The 24,708-nt window shown below is 47.4% G+C and overlaps 1 protein-coding gene across 1 annotated transcript in view; it reads left to right on the plus strand.

The window, feature by feature from the left end:
* The window catches only part of LOC147727192 (tight junction protein 2-like), a 595,437-nt gene that overhangs the window by 87,242 nt on the left and 483,487 nt on the right, over positions 1-24,708 (plus strand). The window lies entirely within an intron of this gene.

Consider the following 24,708-nt stretch of genomic DNA (forward strand, 5'->3'; position numbering starts at 1 on the left):
CTCCATCGTACCCCACTCCAATGTACCCACCCATCCTTCCCCAATATACCCCACACCAATCTACCCTAGCCTGCCTCAGTTTGCCCAAACTCACTCAGTTAGCCCACCCCAGTCTACCCAACTCTAATTTACCCCACTCCAGTTTGCCCCGCTCTACCCCACTCAATCTACCACACACCAATCTACCACACTGTCCCCCCTCCAATCTATCCAAAGCTAACCTACTCCAATTTAACCCAATCTACTTCACTTCAGTCCACCCCCCCTTAATCTACTCCACTTTATCCTACTACAGTATCCCCCTCTCTACCCCACTCAAATCTACCGCACCCAATCTACCCCACTCCAATCCACCCCAACCTACCCCACTCTAGTCCACACCAATCCACTACATTCCAATCTACCCCAGTCTACCACACGGACCCCACTCCAGCCTTCTCCATGACAATCTGCCCCACTCACTCTCACTCCAATTTACCTGAACCTAGCGCTTCCAATCTGGCCCACCCAACCTACCCCACTCTAATCCACCCAACCCCAATTTACGCCACTACAGTCAACCCCAATCTACCCCACTCCAATCCATCATAATCAACCACACTCCAATCTGCTGCACTCTACCCCAATCCAATCTACTGAACGACAACCTACCCCCACTCTAGAGTACCCCAATATACCTCGCTCCGATCTACCCCACTCCAATCTACACCGCTCCAATGTATCCCACCCATTGTACCCCAATCTACCCACTCCAGTCAACACCAATATGTCTCATTCTACCCCACCCCAATCTACCCACCCAATCTACCCCACACCAATCTGCCCACCCCAATGTATCCCACTCCAATCTACCCCACTCTACTCCAGTCAAACCCACCACAATCTAACCTACCCCAATCTGCAACACTAACTGCTGCACTCTACTCTACTCCGACAGTCTACCCCAATCTAACTCACCCCAGTGTACCTCACACCAATGTACCTCACCCCAATGTAACTCACCCATCCTGCCCCAATATAACCGACAGTAATCTACCATACCCCAATATACCTCAATCTGCCCACCAGAATCTACCCCACATCAATCTACCCCAATCTATCCACTCCAATCCATTCAGTCTCCCTACTCCAGTTTTACCCAAACTACCCCACTACAATTTAACCCAATTTACCCCACTACAATCTACCCTACTACATTCTTCCCCACCCCAATCTACCTCACTCCAGTGTTCCCCAGACAACCCCAATCCGGTTTGCCCCACTCTATCCTTATCTACCCCACTCTAATCTACACCACCCAATCTACACCACCCAATCTAACCCACTCCAGTCCACCCCATCTACCCCACTGTACCACACTCCAGTCTACCCCACTCCAATCCACCCCAAACAACCTTACTCCAATTTAACCTAATCTAACCTACTCCATTCTACCCCAATCTGCCCCACTCTACCCCACTCCAACTTACCCCGCTCTAATCTACCCCGCTCTAATCTACCCCACTCCAATCTACCCCACTCCAATCTACCCCACTCCAATCTACCCCACTCCAATCTACCCCACTCCAATCTACCCCACTCCAATCTACCCCACTCCAATCTACCCCACTCCAATCTACCCCACTCCAATCTACCCCACTCCAATCTACCCCACTCCAATCTACCACACTCCAATCTTCCCCACTCCAATATAACTCAAACAACCAGATTCCAATTTAACCCAATGCACCCAACTCCAATCTACCATAGTCTACCCCACTCCAATGTACCCCCTCCAAAGTACAGCATCTCAATCTACCTCCATCTACCAACCAATGTTGGGGTTCCATCCTGCCCCAACCCAGTCTGCACCGGTTTGCCCCAATCTATCCCACCCCAATTTGCCCAACCCAATCTACCCCACCCTATTTTACCCCAATCTACCACACCCTAATTTACACCAATCTGCCACACCCTCATTTACACCAATCTACTACACCCAACTTAACCCACCCCACCTCAATCTACCCCACCACAATCAACCCCATTCGACTCCAATCCACCCCACTCCAGTCTACTCCATTACAGTCTACCCCACTCTACACCAGGCTCTTGCCCGTATTGACCCTGAACTACCTCACTTCAATCGACTTCTATCTTCCCCAGTGTATCCCACCAACTACTCCAGTATAGTCCATTTACCCCCCTCAAAACTACCCCACCCCTAGCTACCCCACCCACCACAATCTACCTACCCCATTGTACCCTGCCTCAATCTAACCCAATCAGCCCCAACCTCCCCATAGTAATCTACCCACCCAATCTACTCTAATCTTTCTCACCCCAGTATTTCCTCACCCGAACCAACCCTTATCACAATCTGCTACAATCTACCTCCCCACACTCCAATCTACCCCACCACTCCCACTTTTAGCCATGCCAAATAGAAGCTACACTAGTGTACAACATGGCTAAAACATATTGCTAAAGTCAATATCTCTTGCAGAGGCGAGACCTATTGGCTTTGCCAATGCTTGTTTGAATAGTCATTTTCTTGTAGCCGTTCTCCTAATGCTGTATTTCAATTGCATCCTCTAGTTCACTTTAATTTTTGTAAGGAACCCATATTTCTGTTGGTTGTTGGTGAAAGTCTTCTCAATATACTTAATATTTTTCAAAATATTTTGTACCAATTCTCTGGCTAAATTCCACCACCATTTTTAAAATCCAGAGACTATTGTATATGTTGAATAATACCTTGTCCTGGAGAAGACCACTTAAACTACTATGGGTCGAGATGCAGTTGAGGCTCTGGGCAATTGGACTTTACTTGAATGAACTTCATAACCTTGTGTTTGGATATCTTTATTTTACTCAGCCCAAACAAAAACAAAATATTTATTTGGCCCATTCCCCCTTGTGCACTATACACACCTTCAATACTGGTTGAAACCTGCTTTGGCGATCCTCCTCTCAGGTGAACCCTGACGCTCTATTTCAGTTGCATTCTCAGGTTCTCTTCAGTCCTTGCCTTTATGATCCTTTTGACAGCTGGCATCAACAGTTGTTTATGCTCAATCATTCCTTTTCCCGATGATGATCACTTAAACTACCATGGATTGTAAGACCCTCAATGCTTTGCACAACTGGATTTTACTTAAATGAACTTCATAACATTGTCTTTGGATATCTATGATCTACTCTATATAAACAACAAAACAATTATTTGTATGACCCTTACCTCTTTTGTATTATACACACCTTTATCCTTATAAGTTCTTTTGCACTGCGTGATCAATTTGGCACTGCATTGTCACAATGAATTAAATATTACAAACATAAGTGGTTTTATGGCTAATGTCCCTATTTTTTCTGCTTCAATTGTTGTTAATAATTTATATCAGTGATTCATAAGTACATTTTTTCATTGCCTAGTTTAATTATTCGTCTCGGAACCATTGTTTTTTATTCTCTTGATTTCTCCCGGTTCCAGGTGGTCCTACCACAGCCTCCGTTTTTAATTTACGTCTTTGTCAAGGGTGACATGCAAGGTAATCCTGGAGATCTAATTGTGGAGTTGGGGAACAAGATCAGCATCCAATTCATTTTAGAATAAATAAAGTTTAATCTGCCTGATAGATTTATTTTAATCTGAATTTTGGCAGAGTCTTGCAGTTTTGATTGTTTCAACATGACGGCATTTGCGGAGTTGTGACTTGTGAGAATGTTCCCATCCGACTGTAGTTCTTATCTCCACTTTATTCTTTCTCTATCGTGTGAACCAACTGTGTACATGCCTTGGGCTCACAGCCTCCCATCTCTCTGACGCCCCAAGGACCTACTTCCTGTTCTGGGAAGTGATGTCTGCAATAGAATCTTCAGTCATTAAAGTCAGTGCAGGGCTAAGGTCTCCAGCTGTGTTTGTAAATGACACACACAGGTTTTATACTGCCGAGTCTTGGTGAATAAAAAATGCATTCGTATCCGGGAGATGTGAAGCTCAGGCCAGTGAAACTAGGGCAGTGTGTCGTCACTCAGCCAGGATTAGAAACTTTTGCTTCATGAACTGTACCTTTTTTGTTTCCATTTAAAAAGACATTCAACCTAAAAAAAAAATATTATGTATTTCTATGACCCCTGGATCATTTCTAGATTTTTGGGAGGGAATTATGCTCGGCTTCTAGGAGCTGGGTTCAAGATGTTCACTTCAATGGTTTAGAGCCCTGAAATCCCACTCATCTGACATTATGCTCAGCCCTTTGAAGGCATGTTAGATTATAGCAATGATTGTTTTATTCTAATAGTATTTCTAACGTATTGGATTGTTAAGCATGAATCGTGCTATTTTATATGAAACGTGTCCATGAAGCAGATTTCATTTTGATAATTTATTTTATAAGGTGTCAAGGTAAAGCTGCGTGAGCTTTGTTTGGTGAAAGAAAACCAATAAAGGAATGAAAAGAACAGAACTGAACTCGTGCATTTTGTGTGGACGAGGAAAGAAAATGCGCTTATTTATACAGCAAATGGAATATTTCAAAAGCAAAATACTGATCGATGAATATATGATTTAAGTTCGATGTGTTACAAAATCTGACTTCTACTGCATAATGTGCAAACTGCGGACAGGATATAACTAAATTCAGTCCATGCTGAACCATATTGATACATTGGCACAGTTAGCCAATAGTAAGTGGAATTTGTAGAAGTCGTCTGAAATCTACACAGCGGTCCATGCTCCAGACATTCCTAGATTCTCTGGCGCCTTGATTGAAGTTTTCGATGCAATAGTTTTCTTAATCTCATGAGCATAAAGCTCTATCGATCAGCGTGGTCCTCTGAAAGCTTTGCTGGCTTGTCTTTGCTGCACAGCCTCGTTTTGATGTGGCATGAATGAATGAATGAATGAAGCTAATCTTTTATCGCACAACTTAGCCCAAGGGAATCAAGGCGCCTAAGCTGGTCATGTAATGTGTATGCACCGATGAGGTCCTTTACGGATACACTTCAATGAAAAGCCATGTTTTCAATGCTTTGCGGAACAAAGCAGGAGAGGGTTGCCCTCTGAGTTCAGGGGGGAGGGAGTTCCATAGCCTGGGTACAACCGTGAAAAAAGCTCTGCCTCCCCATTTGGCCCTTACAAACCTAGGGACCTCAAGAAGATTTTTGTTTGCAGAACGAAGGGATCGACTAGGAGAGTAGAGATGGATAAGTGACCTAAGACCCTCAGCACCTGTACCGTGGAGGGCCCCATGGGCAAGGCAAAGAATCTTAAAGGAAATCCTGGACTCAATGGGGAGCCAATGAAGGCTTCTCCGAGCTGCTGAGGCTGAGGCCAGTCTAGGTAAATTAAGTACCATCTTTGCCTTGCTTTTCAGTCTATACATTTGGGGGCACTGCTCTGGGTGGCAAATAAAGTAAATTTTAGGGGTTCAATATCTTACAAATATGAGCTCAGAATGCTACAAGAGATTCCAAAGTTTAGGAAACATGCTCACATTCATTGGAAATCCAGTACCAGCAGGTTTATGACTCTAATGTAGGCTACTTGAATTCATGAATATGTGCATTGTTTTCAATCATGTACATTTTTGTCCAACAAAAATGTAAATGTTTACCTTGTTTCAAACTTAATTGGTAACTAGTATGGTGGGAAAACCATGGAGTAGGCTTGTGCATTGTGCAACTTTGTCCTAAATATTAAGTGCCTGATAGCATAGGTTACATTCAACACAAATATGAAACTAGGTGTTACTCCATGATGTCATGGTTTCTAATATCTACCTGTGAAAATATCTACTCCAAATTATCAGCTACCACTATATCTTGAGGTAAATAGATTTATGCCGACTAAAGAATAGTGAATCTATACTTTCATATGTAAAACTAATTTAACACTATAGAGGTAGCTGATTATGTTGAGCTGATATTTTTCAAGGTCGAGATTATAAACACAATAATGTGACGTACTACTCCCTAGAAACAATATCTAGAAATAACACACATTTGCTTCATTGCTACTGACACAAATATGTGAAATGCCTGATATTTATGTTTTTGCCACTAAAATAAATTACACTATTAACTTCATTATGTAGGACTCGGAGTATTCCTGAATTAAAATCCTGCTCCGTTCCATAAAAGAGAAACAATCTGTGGTCTGAAGGCCATGTATACCTGTAATCCAGGTTTTTCTGAATAGTATACCACAAAGCGACTACTCTGAGCCACCCAAATTCAGGTACTCCCAGTTTTAATTTTGGTATCTCCCACTTCTATCATGGGGTGTGGTGTGATGGTTGTTCAAGTCTGACAGAACGTACCATTGTCTGGTTCCCATTAGTGTAAAGGGGTTTGAGGCTAGGGTTCCCATGTGTCATAAGGAGAGTAGGAAGAATGCTGCATGTTATTCACTCTAACGTCAAGAAAATGATTTCTGTACTTTTCTCCTCCCCTCCGTTTGCGGTCTCTACTTTCCAGTGCAGTGTTCCACCACTGTGTAAGATTGCAAGAATGAATACATTTTTTCTTGTCTGCGAGGTAGAGATATGTGACAGGCAGTACCTGACTTATCTGTGAATTCCAACAAGGAAAATGTCATCTACCCACTACACGATGGTTCCTGTTGCAACTCCAGTCGCTACCAGTGCAGAATGACATGCTGGAGCAGCACCCCAGGAGTAAAGCTTCATGCTTGCTTGGAATTGAAATGTGCACCTCATCTCATCGCACCTCATCTCATCACACCTCATTTCATCTCATCGCACCTCATCTCATTTCATCGCACCTCATCTCATTTCATCGCACCTCATCTCATCGCACCTCACCTCACCGCACCTCACCGCACCTCACCGCACCGCACCTCACCGCACCTCACCTCACCGCACCTCACCGCACCTCACCTCATCTCACCGCACCTCACCTCATCTCACCGCACCTCACCTCATCGCACCTCACCTCATCGCACCTCACCTCATCGCACCTCACCTCATCGCACCTCACCTCATCGCACCTCACCTCATCGCACCTCACCTCATCGCACCTCACCTCATCGCACCTCACCTCATCGCACCTCACCTCACCTCACCTCACCTCACCTCACCTCACCGCACCGCACCTCACCGCACCTCACCTCATCTCACCGCACCTCACCTCATCGCACCTCACCTCATCGCACCTCACCTCATCGCACCTCACCTCATCGCACCTCACCTCATCGCACCTCACCTCATCGCACCTCACCTCATCGCACCTCACCTCATCGCACCTCACCTCATCGCACCTCACCTCACCTCACCTCACCTCACCTCACCGCACCTCACCGCACCTCACCTCATCGCACCTCACCTCATCGCACCTCACCTCATCGCACCTCACCTCATCGCACCTCACCTCACCTCATCGCACCTCACCTCATCGCACCTCACCTCATCGCACCTCACCTCATCGCACCTCACCTCATCGCACCTCACCTCATCGCACCTCACCTCATCGCACCTCACCTCATCGCACCTCATCGCACCTCACCTCATCGCACCTCACCTCATCGCACCTCACCTCATCGCACCTCACCTCATCGCACCTCACCTCATCGCACCTCACCTCACCTCATCGCACCTCACCTCACCTCATCGCACCTCACCTCACCTCATCGCACCTCACCTCACCTCACCTCATCGCACCTCACCTCATCGCACCTCACCTCATCGCACCTCACCTCACCTCACCTCATCGCACCTCACCTCACCTCATCGCACCTCACCTCATCGCACCTCACCTCACCTCATCGCACCTCACCTCATCGCATCGCACCTCACCTCACCTCATCGCACCTCACCTCATCGCACCTCACCTCACCTCACCTCATCGCACCTCACCTCATCGCATCGCACCTCACCTCACCTCATCGCACCTCACCTCATCGCACCTCACCTCAACGCACCTCACCTCATCGCACCTCACCTCACCTCATCGCACCTCACCTTATTGCACCTCACCTCACCTTATTGCACCTCACCTCATTGCACCTCACCTCATTGCACCTCACCTCACCTCATTGCACCTCACCTCACCTCATTGCACCTCACCTCATTGCACCTCACCTCATTGCACCTCACCTCATTGCACCTCACCTCATTGCACCTCACCTCACCTCATTGCACCTCACCTCACCTCATTGCACCTCACCTCACTGCACCTCACCTCACCTCACTGCACCTCACCTCACCTCATTTTACCTCACCTCACCTCATTGCACCTCACCTCATTGCACCTCACCTCACCTCATTGCACCTCACCTCACCTCATTGCACCTCACCTCATTGCACCTCACCTCACCTCATTGCACCTCACCTCACCTCATTGCACCTCACCTCATCGCATCGCACCTCACCTCACCTCACCGCACCTCACCTCATCGCACCTCACCTCATCGCACCTCACCTCATCGCACCTCACCTCATCGCACCTCACCTCATCGCACCTCACCTCACCTCATCGCACCTCACCTCACCTCATCGCACCTCACCTCACCTCATCGCACCTCACCTCACCTCAACGCACCTCACCTCATCGCACCTCACCTCACCTCATCGCACCTCACCTTATTGCACCTCACCTCACCTCACCTTATTGCACCTCACCTCACCTCATTGCACCTCACCTCACCTCATTGCACCTCACCTCACCTCATTGCACCTCACCTCACCTCATTGCACCTCACCTCACCTCATTGCACCTCACCTCACCTCATTGCACCTCACCTCACCTCATTGCACCTCACCTCACCGCACCTCACCTCACCTCATTGCACCTCACCTCACCGCACCTCACCTCACCTCATTGCACCTCACCTCATCGCACCTCACCTCACCTCATCGCACCTCACCTTATTGCACCTCACCTCACCTTATTGCACCTCACCTCACCTCATTGCACCTCACCTCACCTCATTGCACCTCACCTCACCTCATTGCACCTCACCTCACCTCATTGCACCTCACCTCACCTCATTGCACCTCACCGCACCGCACCTCACCTCACCTCATTGCACCTCACCTCCCCTCATTGCACCTCACCTCACCTCATTGCACCTCACCTCATTGCACCTCACCTCATTTTACCTCACCTCACCTCATTGCACCTCACCTCACCTCATTGCACCTCACCTCACCTCACCTCATCGCACCTCACCTCACCTCATCGCACCTCACCTCACCTCATCGCACCTCACCTCACCTCATCGCACCTCACCTTATTGCACCTCACCTTATTGCACCTCACCTCATCGCACCTCACCTCATCGCACCTCACCTCATCGCACCTCACCTCATCGCACCTCACCTCATCGCACCTCACCTCATCGCACCTCACCTCATCGCACCTCACCTCATCGCACCTCACCTCATCGCACCTCACCTCATCGCACCTCACCTCTTCGCACCTCACCTCTTCGCACCTCACCTCTTCGTACCTCACCTCTTCGCACCTCACCTCATCGCACCTCACCTCATCGCACCTCACCTCATCGCACCTCACCTCATCGCACCTCACCTCACCTCATCGCACCTCACCTCATCGCACCTCACCTCACCTCATCGCACCTCACCTCATCGCACCTCACCTCATCGCACCTCACCTCATCGCACCTCACCTCATCGCACCTCACCTCATCGCACCTCACCTCATCGCACCTCACCTCATCGCACCTCACCTCATCGCACCTCACCTCATCGCACCTCACCTCATCGCACCTCACCTCTTCGCACCTCACCTCATCGCACCTCACCTCTTCGCACCTCACCTCTTCGCACCTCACCTCTTCGCACCTCACCTCTTCGCACCTCACCTCTTCGCACCTCACCTCTTCGCACCTCACCTCTTCGCACCTCACCTCTTCGCACCTCACCTCTTCGCACCTCACCTCTTCGCACCTCACCTCTTCGCACCTCACCTCTTCGCACCTCACCTCTTCGCACCTCACCTCTTCGCACCTCACCTCTTCGCACCTCACCTCTTCGCACCTCACCTCTTCGCACCTCACCTCTTCGCACCTCACCTCTTCGCACCTCACCTCTTCGCACCTCACCTCTTCGCACCTCACCTCTTCGCACCTCACCTCTTCGCACCTCACCTCTTCGCACCTCACCTCTTCGCACCTCACCTCTTCGCACCTCACCTCTTCGCACCTCACCTCTTCGCACCTCACCTCTTCGCACCTCACCTCTTCGCACCTCACCTCTTCGCACCTCACCTCATAACATCTCACCTCATAACATCTCACCTCATAACATCGCACTTTAGAGCAAGACACGCAGCAGGGAACCAGCAGACAGAGAGGGTGATAGTTGTGAAGTAGACACTCACGCAATTTAGTGCAAGCCGTCGAATGAACATGAAAGGATATACTCAAACAGCCAACAGCATTAGGTAAGCAATGAATACTCTGCTGAGCTAGCAAAGACAGGACTGACGAAGTCGCAAGCCAGTAGCTGAAAGAAGCAGGTCGAGGAAAGTCAATGAAAGGGGCAGCCCCAAAACGCACTCTATGTATGTTAGCAATAGGTCTATTAGACGGCTATACTGTCAAAATCCAGACCTAGAAATGCTAGTGATCTGAAAAGAATTGTGTACCATTGTTCCTTATCTCATATGGTGCAAATTATGAATACTTTCATTTCCTCTCACCTGGACAATTTGCAATGCTCTCTGTCTCCTCTTACCGGACTGCCATCTCTGCTCCTTGCAACTGGTCAAAAACACTGCAACCGGCTTGATTACAGGCTTTTCAAGACTGGAACATGTGACCCCAGCCCTAGCCTAATCACACTGGTTACCAGTCAAACAAAGCATAATGTTTACATTACTTTGTTTAGTGCATAAAATCCTGTATACTAAGATGAACAAACCTATTCATGTTTCCACTAATCTTGGCCTTCAAGGTGTGCTTAGGTCGAAGTATCCGGGTCTACTTCAGCTTCCAAAAGAGGGAGAGCCATGCTATGTGGCTGTGCCTTCTAGGTGGCTGTGGCCTCCCATCAGAACCTTCTTCCACCAGCTCCTCGTAGCGAGCCCTACCCCATGGAATTCTGAAAAGTATTAAGGGCCCTGCTATACCCTTACAAAAAGTACCTTTTCAATTAGATCCTGAACCTTCAGTGTCAATGTGCCCTCAGGTGGGCGAGTGCTTTACAAGACCCTTAAGGAAATGTTTTAATGTGTATGAAAGCAGTCTCCTCCAACCATTTCAGGGCTGGCCGGAGAATGAAAGCAAACAGGTTTTCAGATGCACCCCCCAATGAAACCCCCTGATTGGTTAGACAGATTCCTACAAAACCTTAGCTTGTCTATTAAACATGGCTACCATTTACTTGGAAGAAATACTGCCTCCCCACCACCCCCTTTAATTGAACAACCCACTTATTCATAAGAAGGTGCAGCTGGACCCCTCCATCTGAGATGGGAGACTATGGTTTGTGCCTAGTACCAGATTGTTGTTGTTTTTCTTTTTTTATGCACAATCATTTCCACATTCATAACGAGACGCCATCTTATTTACCCTTCGAGCACAACTCTCTGTGGCGGTCTTTCAACAAACCAGTCTCACAGAACTATTCAGCAATGGACATCACTACACAAATGAGGAATCTTAGGAGTCATGGCTGCCCAACAGATACTACTTTTATTTTTTATGATACTTCTTAGGTTAGTTAATATTTGTCTCTTTTTGGTACATTCATGAATGGGTTCCTTCTTTTGGCAAAATTTGTGTAAGAGCCTTACAATTATGCCTGTGATAACTGAACGATATGCACCTTGTGAAAATCTAAATGGGCGCAAGCATTTTTTCAAAGCGAAAATGACTGCTGCAAACTTTTTAAGTGCTTTGTTTCCATCCCTCCAAATAGTTGGGAAAGAGAAGCTAAAGATGCTGAGAGACTTCCAAGCAGGAGTTAAGACTGAGATCAGCTAGGCTGCATTGCAGTAGACCCTGAACCATGGGGACTCCACTGATCCAGAGGAAGACTTAAGTTTCTAGCGTGCTTTTAGTGATTGGTCAAATGGCAGGTCCTCTCCCAAACCCCAAAAAAGGCAGTTTGAAACCATTTTTAGGTCTTGCGCTGAGCGTTGCAGTGCGCAGCAATGCTCGCGCAGCGCGAAACCTCTTGTACGGGCTTCAGAAAGCTACCACACAAGCTTGTGCGTGTGGGTTTGCTTTCCCTGTCTTCAGGGCCGGACTGGGAACCAAAACCAGCCCTGGCAAAGTGCTCGGCAAACCCCTCCTCTCTCCCCCCCTCCGCCCCCCATCCCCCGGGATTTTGTTACAGGGCCGATTTGCTGCAAAAACACCCCTGTACAAAAACGGCCCTCAGGGGCCCAAAACCGGCCCCCACCCTTCTGGCCCACCGGGGGATTGCCCAGTGCCCGCAACGGCCAGTCCGGCCCTGCCGTCCTCTATTGGCTTTCGCATCCCTTAAAAAAAAAAAAAAACGGCACACGATTGGGCAAAGGCAGGCGCATGTCCCACCTTTGCAACATCCATTCCCGATGGTGGCTAGCACGCGCAGCAGTGTGCGTTCGCCTCGCTACCGCGCTCCCTTACCCCGCTCCTCTGTGGTGCGCACGCACTACTACTTTCGATTCCCGGCCCTGCTCCTCTGTGGTGTGCGCGCACCACTAGTTTTTTCGTTTCCTCAAAGTAAAATGCTTGCGTCCGGTTGAGCCGACAGGAATATTGGAAGGTAACAAGCTGTTTCGGGCATAGCCAAATCTCCTCCAGGGTTTCTGTTTGCCGGAAGTCAAGAAACGACACGCAGCACAATAATACAGGAGTTTACTGTGATTTCGGTAATCACTACTACGAGTAACTTTAATTCTGTACTACAAACATTCCCTTCACAAATGCGTAGGCCCGCGTTTCTTTTCTGAGTTTTCGTTAATGCATTCTTTGTGAGAGCAGAGTTTTTCCGAGGGCCTTGTTTTCACGTTTGCGGTACACATTTTGTGAATGGTTTTCTTTAGCAAAATTGTTCCTACTTGTTGGTTCACCTTCGTAGTTTCTATCCTCCCCCACCCTTACTCACCAGTGGAGGCATTGTGTTTGTGTCGGGCAAACAGGCCTGTTTGCGTTTTTAACTATGATCCTAGGCAATTTCTAAGAAGAAAATGATATTTCGTATTTCAGCAAAGGGGAAATGTTAGGTCGTCCTCGGGAAAGTTATGGGGGGACAGAGCCTTCAGTGCTTTCGGGTGAAACTCACATGCTTTGTCCTAACGCACGTCTCCTTCAATTGTTAACTTGTAGGGTTGCGGCAGTGGTGGTCTCAGGGGAATGTGTAAATGCATCGTGCTACCTATCGTCCCCTCCCCGCCTTTCCCTAAGCTAAAGCCGAGTTCTTGGGCACTATCTATGCAGAATGGCTGAGAGCAGGTGGAGGCCATGGTTGACACGTCTGCAGGTGAAGCCTTGGCTGTTGGTGTGTGCTCCCTTGTATTCATTCATTCATTCATTCATTCAGAAGTTGCATAGAGTTCCAGAGATTAGTCAGTTTCCACCACGAACCTCTCCTGCCACCTTGTCCCAAGGCTTCGTGGCCAGACTCCATTTGTTCTCCCTTTAAAAAGGGCATCTCGATCATGTGTTTAGTTTGTTTTTAGGGAAGTTAACCGCCCTCGAGCCGAGCTCTGTGCTGGTTGTATTGCAACTGGACGGTGGTTGAAATGCCAGCTGGTGCTTCCCAAGGCTGGGAGGGCGACATCCGCAGAAAGAAAGATGTGATCTTCCTTAAAGTTTTAAATATGCAGGGCAAGCTTACCTTCCAAATGCTAATGTGAGCGGCTACAGTACTGGGCTTTTCCGCGCACAGGCATTTAATTGGCACTCTAAAAGTAGTGTACAGCAGAAGTACTAACGCGCGCCTCGCTCTGCCTCTCTGTCTCGTTTTTGTTAGGCACGGGTAGATTAAGTGATTGCCTAGAATCACAGGATGTTCAGCGGCATTGCCGAGACTCAAACCTAGTTCCCAAGATTCGAGGTCAGCTGCCCTAGCCGTCAGGCCAACTCCTCTCCCCTTTAATATATATATTGCCTTAAATTGTTGTTTATCTCAACATATGGCCTTGCTTGATAACGCTTGACTCCCTGCAACATTTGTTTTTCAAATATATAGAATACACAACGTAAGAAACCACTGTATGCCTATTCATTTTGACTGTCCACAGTCCAGGATGGTAATGGGATGCCCTTTATGCTATTACCTCTTCACATAACAGCTTGGTATGCTGTGGTGTTGTTTGTTGTTGAATCCTTCTCTAGGTATGGCTCAATGTTGGCATCTTCCTTGATGATGTAGGTTATAGTCCTGTCGGGGATCCTCCCCTATCATTTGGTGAAACAGGCTCCAAGTGGTTGTCTTGTGGGTCAAAGTGAATATCCTGACCAGATTCAAGATTAAAATTAAGTGAGCCCTGAGACCAAGGTGATTGCTGTGGTGATGGCGTGCGCGTGGGGTTGGGTGGAGGCTGAGTAACTGGGTGGGCGTGTTTCTGTTTAAGTCTCTGTGGTATGGGGAACATACCGAATTCTTCAGAAAGAAATCTTCAAAGGTCTACTTCCTCTTATTTGAGCTGTTGGGTCAGTCTCCTGATGTGGAAGCCCAGTTCAGGGTGGACTTTGGCACAGAAAGTTTTGATTTACTGCCTTGGGAAGGGGTTGTTCGGCCGTGAGGCGTATAGGCTATAGTGGTGCTTCTTCAAGACCTAAATGGGCTCCTGAAACCAAACAGGCTCAGGCACAGCGACAGCAGTAGACAGTCAACCCCTCTTCATGAAATCTTTGGACTGAAGCTTGGCCCCATCAAGAGAATGCCTGCTCTATATGCAAGACTGGTATTAAGGGCAAAAACCTGAGTCAGTCATCGTATGGCATGCAAGACGCCTGTGTCTGAGGTGCAAGTATATCTGGTGCCCTTGAAGACTGTTCCTCCTCCTAGTCAGAAGCCTCAGAGGAGAGAGCATTTTAGGACTTTGATCCAGGTTATCTGGCCTGCACCTTCTGACTAGGGTCTGTAAACCAATAGCAGCCTTGCAGGGTCCTCCCAAATCAGCCTGTAGTGCACCCACTAAAGCTGCTTCTGTATTTTTTACATTCAAATTGGGTCAGACTTTGATTTAAAAAACTAGTACAGCCAAAACCAATAGGCCTTGCCTTTATAAAAAAGTGTCACGCTATTGCATTCGCCCGTTTGTTTTTTTTTAAAAGTAGAAATCTTTCAAGATACTGGAGGAAGAGTATATCTAAATGTATTTCAAAATAGAACATGGAATTCTTTATTTTCTAGCTTTATAAATTACATGGCTTAAGTTTCCAGATAGTTTCAATCTGCAAACTGGCAGGATTTAAATAATTATTTTCAGTTATAAGGAAAACACTTGCCAAGGCATGATTATTTTACACAGGGCTTGGCATTTGGTCCGCTGCAGTAGATTACAGCAGAGGTTCTTAACATGACTTTCATGGAGCCTCGATTATTTATTAGTGAAATCCAGGGGCCCACGCCGAGTCATTGCAGGAAGCTGGGGACCCTGGCTTAAGCATTTTTAATGATTATAAACTCCAAACAAATAGATCTTTGTGGACCTGTTCTGAGATTGGGGAATCTCTGCTTCATAACGCAACAAACAAAGCTGTGCTTGAGTTGGTAAAAGGCGGAGCTCTCTATGTCATTAATGTGCTCTGAAAGTGGCTATGACTTGCTTCATCTATACAGGTTGTTGTAACAACCCATTTGTGGTAGTCCTGGTCCAGGAGGGCTGACTTGGGTTCATGCCATCACTTTACAGCCCATAAATCCTAATGAGGGCAGACCTCTCACCAATAGACTTGTTTATATTGAGTTAATAAACTTTGTTCAAAAATATTTAGTTACTTTGAGCCCGTTTCAGATGCTTAATATGCCCCCTTGTTTACTTTTGCCTTTTATACCATTAGCAATAGTGCTGTGCACATATAATAACTCCACTACAATTTAAAAAAAACGAAAGTAAAAATGTTTTTATTTTCAACGCCAACAGCTCTAACTAACTTTAACTAATGCGAGACCTATTGCATTGCAAATGCTTGTTATTTTTGGGGTGTGCTTTGGATGCCTCAGACATTTCTAGTAATGCAGCTGTTTCCCGGGGAGCTGCCAGAATACCTTAATGCCAACCTCCCAGATACATTCACAAGATGTCACATTTCCTCCCCATCTCACAGGTGTTGTACTTTGCAGTTTGCAAAGTCACTGGGTGGGGTAACTTCAAAAATGCCTTTTTAGAATGTATGAAACTCCATTTGTGAGTCTCAAAGGCCTTTTCCCCTCGCAAAATGGGTTCTACGCCTTATTCCGAATGGTAATTAGAAGGGGTTATGACAGAAACACCCACTTTTGATTTCGATCACAGTGATATATCAATGGTTTTTATTGCAATTGGGAATTAAAATGCAGGAACAGACGTCAATTTGCCTGTTGTAGACCACCATCTGTGCATTTGCAGCCAACAAAGGGGAATCACAAATTGCGACCATCTAATCATTATTGTTGATTTTAAAATTTGCAATGTGGTCCTATCGCAAATTGTATATCCACACTTACAAAGCAGTCGTTGAGCAATTTGCTGATATTGGTTGTGAATGAATATTAGAACGTCAGTCCTCAAAGAGGTGTTTTTTTTTTTTTTTTACATTGAGTTGGTAACAAACTTTTATTTTACCACTTCGTTTTTGGACTTATATCAAACATCACCACGTAGTCACGCAGTGTGGAGTGCCGAGCAGACTGAGAGGCCGGGCGGAGGAGAGCAGCCGCAGCCGCTGCCGCAGTGAGAACCGGTAATAGTGAGTTGTTTCGTGAACGAACACGAACAGTCACAGCAGTCACAGCAGAACAGAGGCAGCGGAGAAAGTAGAGCGTGCCGACTGTGCCGAGTGTGTTCTTCACACGGCATCAGGGCATCATGGCATCGCAGCAAGTGAGCCGCCATTTTTCCTCCGGTGCAGCGGACGTGTGCAGCGGTGAGCAGCGGCAGGCCCCCTAGTGCGGCGGGAGCTTTCTCGGCAGGAGCGGCCGAGTGCTCTCTTCCGCGTGCTGTTGGTCCCTGCAGGAGCTGCCTCTCAAGCAGCTGCAAAGTGCCCTTCATCGCGGCAGGAGCCGCAGGGGGCTTGTCTAACCTCGAGTGGTTATCCAGCAGTTATCCAGTGCAGGGTAGGGCAGTAGGAGCCACGAGTGCTCCCCCTGTTTCTCTCTCCCGTGTGGCTGGAGCCGCGAGCAGCCTTCCGGTGCAGCTGTGAACTGCTCGCCTGCACTCCTGCGCAAAGGGTGCCGTGGATTGAGTACAGGTTTGTGTGGGATTCCAAATGCGGCAGGGGGCTGCAAAAGCATAACTGAGTGCAGCAGAAAACAGTGAGTGATCCTCTCACGAGGAGGCAGCCACTATTAATTTTCAGGCATTAGCAGAGGAGCAGTAACAGCAGTAATAGCAGAGTAGTAGCAGAGTGAGGACGTCGTGAGGGTGTCTTTTCCGGATGGTGGATTGTGGACATATAAAATCCATACAATTCTGCGGCGGTCCTAAGCAACAGATCAGAACATCGACCGCAAAGTAAACTAAAGGTGCTCTCCACAACCGCTATGAGATCAGAAAGAGAGCGAGCGACTCTCCCACTAACAAAGAGGAAAAAGAAAACTCAAGGATCAACGGTAAAAAATAACAACAAAGCTAAAGCAGAAGGTGGGGTGCAACCTCTAATTGCACCTGTGTACAGAATGTTTGCCAAATCAACCAGTATACCAAACAAATTCAACTTCTTAAAAGATCCAGCAGACGTAATGTTATCCGCCTTCGAGTATTTAAAAGGAGAGCAGCGCTTACCAGACCTGATTTTACCCTCTACGCATGTAGGGGCTTTCAACTTGAAGAAAAACCAAATCAACCCAGAGCTCATAACAATAGCTGGACCTCAGTGGGTTCACGTCCACATGGAACAAATCAACCAATCCTGGGGATCAATTAAGGATCAGGACCTAGTAATAAATGAAGATCCCTTGTCTCAATGGGACCCGCCTGAAAGCCCCGCCAAAGAAATGCCACAAAATCTGCAAAGTCAGTTTTACACCAACACGGGCCAACAACCAATTGAGGTACAGGTAAAAATCATCAAGCCCGCCACAAATGTCTTATAATACGAGAATCAACACGAGGCCCCAATTGCAGTAGCCCTTAACACACAAATAACAACTGACACAGGATCGTCTCAGAGCCCACAAAACATTGTAAGAAACGAGGGACCAAGAGAGTCAAATTATGACGGAGATGGAGCGGAAGCCAACGATAGGCTGATTCAGATGCCAGAATCTACAGTACCAAACAGCAAAGAAAACATACTAAGTCACCCGACGCAGCTAACAGCTTAAAGTGTAACCCTTTGTAATAACTCTCTGGCTAGGGTTAACCACGGCCATAATACTGAGAGCACACACCCCAAAGCAATTACAGACGCAGGATCAATATGGGACATATTCTTTAAAACATCTCAACTCACACTTGAAGCATTGAATTATCAGTCAAATAAGATGAATGTCCAAGTGGACCTGCTAATCATTATGGCAACAACTATATCGGGGGTCGATCTAAAATTAGCTAACTTGAACAAGCTGATAACACGAGCCCAAGAAAATGCCTTAAATACAGACTGCGCTTGTGGGCCAACAATTGATAAACTAGTATCCATCCCAGAAATGCTCTACACTTTAATTGAAGATTCAAACAGCTCAAACACTAAGCAATACAAAAATGGGGGCCTATAAACAACACCTCCAAGAAAATACTACAAGTTCAAGTTCGAAAATTTGTATAGCGCACTACTCACCCAGAGGGTCTCAAGGCGCTTGGGGGAGGGTGGGGTACTTTACTTTTCGAATATCCAAGCTTTTAGTTGCTTTCTGAAGGAGAGGTGGTTCTGTGTAAGGCGGAGGTGGGTGGGGAGAGAATTCCAGGTCTTGGCCGCTAAGCAGGAGAAGGATCTCCCCCCCCCCCCCCCCCCATGGTGGATCTATGGATGAGCGGAATTGCGGCGAGGGCTTGATTGGACGATCGTAGTTGGCGGGTGGGGGTGTAGAAGGACAGTCGCGTGTTGAGTCATTCGGGTCCTAGGTCGTAGAGGGCTTTGTGTGCGTGGGTGAGGAGACGGAACGTTATTCTCTTGTTGACGGGGAGCCAGTGGAGGTCTTTCAGGTGACCGGAAATGTGAGCTTGGCGGGGGATGTCTAGGATGAGTCTGGCTGAGGCGTTTTGGATGCGTTGGAGTTTTTTCTGTAGTTTGGCTGTGGTTCCGGCGTAAAGGGTGTTTCCGTAATCCAGTCGGCTTGTGACCAGTGCGTGGGTGACCGTCTTTCTTGTTTCGGTGGGGATCCAGCGGGAGATTTTTTTGAGCATGCGTAGGATGTTGAAGCATGATGATGAGACGGCGTTGACTTGTCTGGTCATCGAGAGGGAGGAGTCCAGGATGAAGCCCAGGTTACGTGCGTGGTCCGTAGGTATGGGTGCGGTTCCCAGGGCCGGTGGCCACCATGAGTCGTCCCAGGCACTGGGGGATGCACCTAAGATGAGGACTTCCGTTTTGTCCGAGTTGAGTTTTAAACGGCTGTTCTTCATCCACTCAGCTACTTCTTTCATTCCTTCATGTAAGTTGGTTTTGGCGGTGTTTGGGTCTTTGGTGAGGGAGAGGATAAGCTGGGTGTCGTCTGCGTAGGAGATGATGTTGAGGTTGTGTTGGCGTGCGATGGATGCGAGGGCACTCATGTATATGTTGAAGAGGGTGGGTCTGAGTGATGATCCTTGTGGTACGCCGCAGATGACTTCGGTGGCCTCTGATCTAAAACGGGGGAGGCAGACTCTCTGGGTTCTTCCGGCGAGGAACAAGATGATCCAGTCCAATGCTTTTCCTTGTATTCCGATGTTGCTAAGGCGTTGTATGAGGGTGCTATGACAGACTGTGTCGAAGGCTGCGGAGAGGTCAAGTAGGATGAGGGCAGCTGTTTCTCCGTTGTCCAGTAGAGTTCGAATGTCGTCTGTTGCTGCGATGAGGGCGGTTTCGGTGCTGTGTTTGGCTCGGAAGCCGGACTGTGAGGGGTCGAGGGATTTGTTGGATTCGAGGAAGGCGGCAAGCTGACTGACGGCTTTCTCAATGACTTTGGCAGGGAATGGGAGGAGCGAGATGGGGCGGTAGTTCTTAAGTTCAGTGGGGTCTGCTGTGGGTTTCTTTAGAAGGGCGCTGAGTTCGCCATGTTTCCAGCTTTCCGGGAAAGTAGCGGAGTTGAAGGAGCAGTTGATGACGTCACGGAGATGGGGTGCGATAATGGAGTCTGCTTTGTTGAAAATGTGGTGGGGGCATGGGTCGGTTGGCGATCCCGAGTGGATGGAGTTCATCAGGCGGATGGTGTCATCAGTGGTGATTGGGTTCCAGTCGCAAAGGACGTTAGAGGGTGGTTTTGGTTCGGAGGTGGGTGGAGTGGACTGGTCTTCGGACTGGTTTCCAAAACTGTTATGTATGTCGGCGATTTTTGTATGGAAGAATGAGGCTAGGGAGTCGCAGAGGTCTTGGGAGGGAGTGATGTCGTTGGTGCCGGCGGTGGGGTTGGTAAATTCTTTGACGATGTTGAATAGTTCCTTGCTGTTTTGGGCGTTGTTGTCAAGATGATCCTTGAATGCTGATTTCTTGGTGGATCGGATCAGTTGGTGGTGTTTGCGGGTGGCGTTCTTGAAGGTGGTCACGTTGTCAGAGGTTGGGTTTTTTCTCCAGGCTTTCTCGAGGGTACAACAGAACTTCTTGGATTTCTTAAGGTCATTGTTGAACCAGGGGGCTTTTTTGCTACCTTGCTTGATTTGATGGTTTTCAAGGGTGCTAGTTCGTCGGCGCTGTGGGTGATCCATTGTGTGAGGTTGGTGGCTGCTTGGTTTGGGTCCGATGATTTGGCGGGAGGGTTTTGGTGAAGCGATGTGAAGAGCTGGTCGGTGGTAATTTTGTTCCAGTTTCTTCAGGAAATAGGTTGTGGGGGGTTGTGGGTCGTGGTCTTTTTGTAGTTGAAGTGAACGCAGCTGTGGTCAGTCCAGTGGAGAGCTGTTGTGTGATTGAAGGAGATGTGCTTGCTGGAGGTGAAGATTGGGTCGAGCGTGTGTCCGGCATAGTGGGTGGGGGTATTGACAAGTTGTTCGAGTCCGAGGTTGGCCAGGTTGTCCAGAAGGGTGGTAGTGTTGCTGTTTTTCTTTTCCAGGTGGAAGTTTAGGTCTCCCAGTAGAATGTAGTCCTCGGAGGGGAGGGCGTGTGGGCTGATGAAGTCAGTGATGTCTTCGCTGAATTGTGTGCGGGGTCCTGGTGGTCTGTAGATGAGGGTGCCTCTGAGTGTGGTCTTGGGGTCGGTGTGGACCTGGAAGTGAAGGTGTTCGACGGTTGCGAGGTAATCGTCGGAACTGGTCGTGATGCGGATGGTGTTCTTATGGACGATGGCGATGCCTCCTCCTGTTTGGTTGGTGCGGTCCTTTCGGATGATCTTGTAGCCGCCCGGGATGGCTATGGCGATGTCGGGTGCTGATGAGGTGTTCATCCAGGTTTCTGTAAGGAAGGCGACATCCAGCGATGTAGTGTCGAGTAGGTTCCAGAGTTCAATGGCGTGTCTGTGGACCGAGCGGGTGTTGAGTAGGATGCATTTTAGGTGGTTAGTATCGGAGCTCTGTTTGGAGTTTGTGGATTTGGTGTGGGTCCTGATGCAGTCGAACTTGCAGGAGTGGCAGGTGAAGGGTCCATGGGTGTGTCCTGGGGCGGCTTAGTAGCAGTTTGGTGGGCGGCCGGGGTTAAGGGCTGAGAAGGTTGCGGCGTCGTACGTTATGCAGGCGGAGTGGATATTGCGGCGGCCAGGGGGTATGGCGCTGGGCGCGGTCCAGGCGCGGACGGGCGTAGACGGGCTTACCTTTGGCGCGCATGGGGCGCTTCCGCTGCGCGTGAACGCTGCGCGCAAAAGCATCTGTCATATGCGGATAGTGGAGGGGGTGGGGCGATGGAGGAGAAGCTGAGAGGTGGGAGCGGGGTGGAGAGGCTGGCTACGAGGCACAACAACAAATGGCAGTGAAAGCAGAACCGAAACAGGACGAGATTGGGGCACAAAGGGCAGTGGCACCGGCACAAACAGGCGCTAATTATAAATTTAAAATCAAGCAATGCGAGCGCTAAATATGCACAGATTTAAATGCGAGCAATGGTCAGACTAGCACAATTACAATGCGAGCAATGGACAGCAGTAGTGAGCAGTAGCAGGCACTAATTGGGTCAGTTCACGTATGTCCCTACAAAGGCTACAAACAACTCACCCCAAATACAGGAAAGGCCAACATCGAGCAAATTGTATCCGATATTTACTAAAACCCAAAAACAAAATAATTCCTTGAGTAAAGACGAGCACATATACACGGTAACACCAAGACCACCCATGTTGCAGGTCACATCACGCACTGAAAATGGTAGTACAACAAAGGAAATCGCACAAATAATAAACAAACGGGTCAAAGACAAATCTGACCATGGGTCAGCCAAGGAAACAATAGGTCTGGGAACCAAAAACCAAAGAATCGGGCAAAATACTTCGGACCATGCAATAGAGGTGACACAGTTCAAAGATACAACATGCACTGAACCTTCGTCTAGAATAACATCAATTCCCCTAGATGTTAGAAATAGTTTTAAAACAATTCTACAACCGATGTATAAATCAAAGGGGAGACACGACATTCTAAACCGGGGGAATCTCCTACGGCTCCTTCAACACATACCCGCACTGTCGCACATAAAACGTGAGGACATAGTCTGCATCCAATTTGAATCAAAGAAGGAGGATACCAACAAAGAAGATACCATAGTTACCTGGTTAAATCAACTGACGATGGAAGCTGTGCTCAGAGAAAAAGATATTTCCAAAAACTGGGGTATCGGGGTGAGTCAACCAGAACAAGAAAAGTACCCATCAATTCTTCAGGAGCCAGTAAATACAATAACAAAGAACAGGAAAGAGTGCTCCCAAGGATACTCCGAGGAACATCAAAAATACATGTAGACAAAAACTACAACAAATTGACTATATCAGTCAGGAGACAGGTGGACACGACTACAAGTAGGAGTGTAAAAGATGAAGGTTCACCCAGTATGCAAACGAATGACCAACTTAATAGAATAAGCAGAGAGCCACAAAGAAGCACTCAATATTCCTGATGTCCAAGGGGGCACACCAGAATCTATAGGGTGTCGACAAGGGTCTCCAATTGTAAAACCTGTAACACCTGAATCGTTCAGTATATTCCACATTAATCACAAATTGTTCTCCAATCTCAAAATCATCTTGTGGAATGTGGCAGGAATACATAAAGCACTGAAGCATGAAACTGTCACACAAATTCTGCAGGAAGGAGACATTGTATGTCTACAAAAAACCTGGGCCACAGACCATGTACACCTCGAAGGCTACGCTGGTTTCCACAAACTAGCAACCAAAAACAATGGTTGACCATCTGGGGGCATTTCGATCTATGTAAAACATCAAAAACAGATGACAGTAAAGAGGGTAAAAATAGATTCCGACGCATTACAGGCACTCATAATAGAGGGCGACAGGGTCAGAAATTACAGTGTTCCTATTCTAGTTATAACCCTATATCTAAATGTACAGGGTAAGAATAAATTAGATGCTACTAAACATATCATTACACTAATAAAGGAAATCTTATACTCTAATGCGCTTTTGGCCAAAGTAATTGTAGGAGATTTTAACCTGCATCACCTGGGAACAAATCAGAATGACAGGTTTGGGCTAACGAGCTTGGAAAGGGTTTTTAACTCCTTCCTAAAAAACTACGACCTAAAATCCGCGAAGGATATCCGGAAAACTCCAGATTCCAAGCTCTTGGGTACGGCCACATTTAAGAATTGTTCCACAATAGACTACATATTTCTAAGCAATCTGCTAGCCCAGAAAATTGTCAACTTTGAAGTAAAAGCACACGAAACTAGTGACCACAAATTATTGCAGGTGGACCTAAACATCGGCTTATTACAGAGGACACAAGCAGTTGCAGTATCGCAGTCAACAGGGACTGAAGAATACTCTCTAGTTAAAAGGATAAAATGGAACAAGAACCAAGCAAAGCGGTTCAATGTTTGGAAAAAAAACAAGAGAAGGGTCCGGGAAATCAACCCACCATGGAAAACTGGACAAAGTGGATTGGAAACCTAAAAGCCAAATTGGTTAACAAACTCAATGTCAGTGCACCGGGTAACAAAACGCATACCCCACGGTTTAGATACATACAACAACATAAAACTAACAAAAATAACACGTAAATTAAAAAGGGAAAAAAGATTACACAAAATCAGAGGAACACAGGAAACAAGGGAGAGATGTAAAGACTTATCTAAGATGAAGAGACATTTATTATGGTCGGTCAAACAGGAAAAACTAGAGTAAGAGCTCGCAAAACCCCACAAACGACAACTACATTGCAAACCTGGAGAAAGGCAGGGTGGACAGGCGCAATTCAGTACACGCAGATGCCTGGATGAGGCACGTTGCTTTAATCTATACTGAGAAAGCAGCTTTTACAGACCATGAAAACAACTATGTCATTCGTGCATTTAGTGAAGATACAGAC

Source organism: Lissotriton vulgaris, chromosome 3_1, assembly GCF_964263255.1.
Source record: "Lissotriton vulgaris chromosome 3_1, aLisVul1.2, whole genome shotgun sequence".
In the NCBI taxonomy this organism is placed as follows: domain Eukaryota; kingdom Metazoa; phylum Chordata; class Amphibia; order Caudata; family Salamandridae; genus Lissotriton; species Lissotriton vulgaris.